The following is a 4,589-nucleotide window of genomic DNA, read 5'->3' on the forward strand; positions in this document are numbered from 1 at the left end:
TATAAAATAAATATTCAGATGTCAGTGGCATTTTTGTGCAGCGATGATGAACTTTTGGAAAGAGAAATTAAGAAAATAATCCCATTTACAATGGCATCGAAAACAATAAAATACCTGGGAATCAAATAAACCAAGAAGGTAAAAGACCTGTTCGCAAAAAATTATAAGTCATTGAAAAAAGAAATTGAAGAAGATACAAATAAATGGAAGCACATACCTTGCTCACAGATAGGAAGAATCGACATCATTCAAGTGGCCATACTATTCAAAGGAATGTACAGATGCAATGCAATCCCTATCAAAATACCAATGACATTTTTCAGAGAGCTACAAGAAATAATCCCGAAATTTATATGGAACCTTAAAAGACCACAAATAGCCACGGCAATCTGGAGAAAGAACATTGAAGGAATCACACTACCTGATATCAAACTTTACTACAAGGCTACAGTCATCAAAACAGCATGGCACTGGCATAAAACTAGATATATTGATCAAAGGAACAGAATAGAGAGCCCAGAAATAAATCCATGCCTATACGCTCACTTAATATATGACAAAAAGGCAAGGATATACCACGGGGTAAAGGCAGTCTCTTCAATAAATGGTGAAGGAAAAATTAGAGAAATACATGCAAAAGAAATAAAAAGAAACTGGACCACCTTCTCTCACCATATACAAGAATAAACTCAAAATGGATTATAGAAAGACCCAAAACCATAAAACTTCTAAAAGAAAACACAGGCAGGAAACTCTCTGATATTGCTAATAGTAACTTCTTTTTGGATATATCTCCCAGGGAAAGGGAAACAAAAGAAAACAAACAAACAAACAGACAAATAGATAAATAAGATTGCATAAAAAAAAAAGGTTTTGTACAGCAAAGAAAATCATCAATAAAACGAAAAGACAACTGATCGACTGGGAGAACATATTTACTATTGATACATCTGATAAGAGGTTAATATCCAAAGATACATAGAACTCATACAACTCAACGACAACAAAAATACAAACAATCCATTTAAAATGTAGGCAGAAGATCTGAACAGATACTTCTCCAAAGAAGAAATACTGATGGCCAATAGACATATAAAAATATGCTCAAGGTCACTAATCATCAGACAAGTGTGAATTAAAACCACAATGAGATATCACCTGACACCTGTCAAAGTGCCTATCAACCTTAACTCAAATAACAAGTGTTGGCGAGGATGCAGAGAAAAGAGAATCCTCATACACTGTTGGTTGGATTGCAGATTGGTACAGCCGCTATGGAAAACAGTTTGGAGGTTTCTCAAAAAATGAAGAATGGACATACCTTTCAACCCAGTAATTGCTCTTCATTTACCCAAGGAAAACCAAAATGATAATTTGTAAAGATCTATGCACCCAAATATTCATGGCAGCACAGCTGACAAGAGCCAAGATATGGAAGCAAACAAATGCCCATCAATAGATGATTGGATAAAGAAGTTATGGTTCACATATGCAATGGAATTTTACTCAGCCATTACAAGAAAATGAAATCCTACCATTTGCAATGACATGAATGGACCGAGGAATTATTACACTGCGTGAAATCAGTCATATGGAGAAAGATAAATATCACTTGATATTACTTATATGCGGATCGAAAAAACAAAAAGAACAAATTAATCAAAAACAGACACAAATACAGAGGACGCTTCAGTCATGGACAGAGAGTATAGGAGATTGGGGAATAGGAGAATGGGTTGAAGGGTTAAAGAAGTACAATTTAGTAGTTGATAGATGGTCATGGGGATGGAGAGCATGGCATAGAGAATGCAGTTAGCATTATATGTTGGCTAGGTGGGAAACCAGAGGAGAGAAGGAGCAATCAGGGGTATCGTTTTATGAACTATATAGATGTTTAACCAGTGTACTGTATACTTGAAACTAATAAATTTAAAAAAATAAAAAATAAAATAAAAAAACAGACACATTTAGTGAATGATTGAGCAGCTACAATATAGAAAATCAAACTTACAAAAAGTCAAAAAGAAATAAAGAAATTTTACTGATCCGTTGATTATTTTCAAATCTTATTTTAAGAGTACTTCCAGATTTTCCCCCTAATTCTCAGACTATTAATACCTAGAGGATAGCCTCATTAAATTTTATAGTTTGCTATGATATAGTGTGATCAGGACCAAAACTCCCAATTTACCCTTAAAAAACTATTGTTTTAAAAATTGTTATATGGATAGATCGATGCTGGTTTTCTCTGAACCTCACACCTGTGTAGGCAGAGATATATTTTTCTTAAATTTGTTACAGCTTTCCGAATGGGAAATACCAAGCTGTCGATAATTATTTACAAAGAACATACATACAAAATGCTCAAATACAGTGGTAAGATAATGACATCTATTTTAAACATATAAATGTGTCTCATTAATATCAATCAATCTAATCCTTGTTGACATAAGGGAACTATGTCATTGAAAACATGTAAGTTGAGGGAGTTATACTGATTAGTTCTCAATGGGATAAGGTTTTAGTAAAAATAGTATTTCACAGATAAAATTTGCATAGTCATTACATAATGGAGAAACTGTTCTCACATTAACTGTCAGCTTTTGTAAATATTCCTTATTCTGCCATTAAAATAAGAGGAAAATCAGTATTCTATATTGATGCTAAATGTGAGTTCTAGAAAGATAAGTCCACAATTTTGTTTCAAAAACAATGGGAAAATATCTGAGCCTTCAATAGAATTGCATTTTTAATAACATGCGCTGCACAAGCTGAATTAGAATTTTTCGAATCTCAGATTACTCTTCTCTTATAGGTAAAAAGAATTATTCTGATAAAATAGCTAACGATGACTGAGAACATTTATTGGGAGATTTCAGGGAGCCAGGCACTGTACTGAGGGCTTCATATACACTTTTGCATTTATATTCATAAGAAATTTGTTAGATAGTTTTGTCATCAGTGGCAGACCTGATGCCTAGAGAATTTAAGAAACTTGTCCAAGGTTATCCAGCCCAGTAGTGGTGAAAAGATAAAAATGTAGGTTTGTCTTTATCATCACACTGCTGGACAAGAGAAAGATGTAGACTTAAATGTTAAAGTGTTGTTTTCATGGCCTTTATATTTTGTATTCAGTACCCTTCTTCTTTATGATCTTGGGATTCAGCAAATTTAGAACATTCAATTAAGCTTTAATCAATATTGTCTTCAGAGAAATGTTCCCTAGTTCCCTTAGTAATTGACAGAAGAAGTGGGACTACCATTGATTTCCTGCCTACAGATGTTCCTTATTTTATTTATTTATTTAGTTATTACTTACTTACTTATTTATTCTCAGCCCACTCTCTGGCTTACAATTCTGGATTCTGAAACCTAGAACCAGATAAACCCATGTGCTTTTACATCCTAAGCTGCATTTTCTCTTTCAACCCCATATGCCATACTTGATTACTGTCAACCTCTCAGTCTCTACCACCAATAATAGAGTGCTCCATCTTCCCAAATCATGCTTCCTTGTTAGAAATCATAACAAAATATTGTTTCAACAAGCATTAAAAATAGATAATTCCTTAATATTAAGTGAACGAAAAACTCACAGAAAAAATACGAGCTCCCCCACATTTGTCAAAATTATTTTATTATATCTTCCATGTAAAGCTTGAAATCACCACAATGTTGACTAACTTTCTCCTTGATTCTATAGATTCAGAGCTTTATAAACATTTTGATAATTTTATTTTTCAAATTCTATCTCTGGAATTAATTAACATCTAGATCAAAGAATAGAGCATTATCGGTCTCCCACACAAAAGAACAACGATTTTAATTGGATTAGTATTTCCTGTTTTAGAACTCGATATGAATTGACTTAGGAAATTTGGATTTGTTTTCCTGAATGCCTTTGCTCATATTATATTTCTAAGTTCCCCCCAAATCATTGCATGAAGTCATATTCATTTTCATTGCTCTATAGAATTCCATTGCACAAATATATTTTGGTTAATGTACCCTATGTACTGTTGATTCCTAGTAGAAATTCTGAGTAAGGGGATATGCATATTTTCACACTTAACAGATGATGCCAAATTTTTTCCAAAATGTAGTACTAATTTATATCTCATCAGCAATATCTGAGAACTCCAGCTGTTTGAATTTGGTTTTATCTTTCTTTTTTATTTTAACCCTTCTGATGAAGATGTGGTGGTTTCTTGGGGTTTATTCTACAATTCCCTAGGAGTTCATAAAGTTGTATGCCTTCACATATATATACATACACACACACACACACATATATTTTTATATCCTCTTTAATCAGTGCCTATTCCAATCTTATTCCTGTTTTGTTGTTGTCGCTGTTGTTGTTTTGGTTCTTTTGTTTTTTTTTGTTTTTGTTTTTATTTTTATCTTGGCCTTTTATTTTTCTTCACTCATCAGTGTGTTGGGGTTCTTTATATATGCCAGAGATCTTTGATTTTAAAGTTGTACCATATCTTTGGTCTATTAGATTCAGGTGGTAATAGAGTTTTTCAAATTACTATGAACTTCATTGACTTTGTCTTTTTATATGTTACTGGGATTATAAAAAGCCT

This window comes from Pteropus vampyrus, unplaced genomic scaffold (genome assembly GCF_000151845.1).
Source record: "Pteropus vampyrus isolate Shadow unplaced genomic scaffold, Pvam_2.0 Scaffold609, whole genome shotgun sequence".
Classification (NCBI taxonomy): Eukaryota; Metazoa; Chordata; class Mammalia; order Chiroptera; family Pteropodidae; genus Pteropus; species Pteropus vampyrus.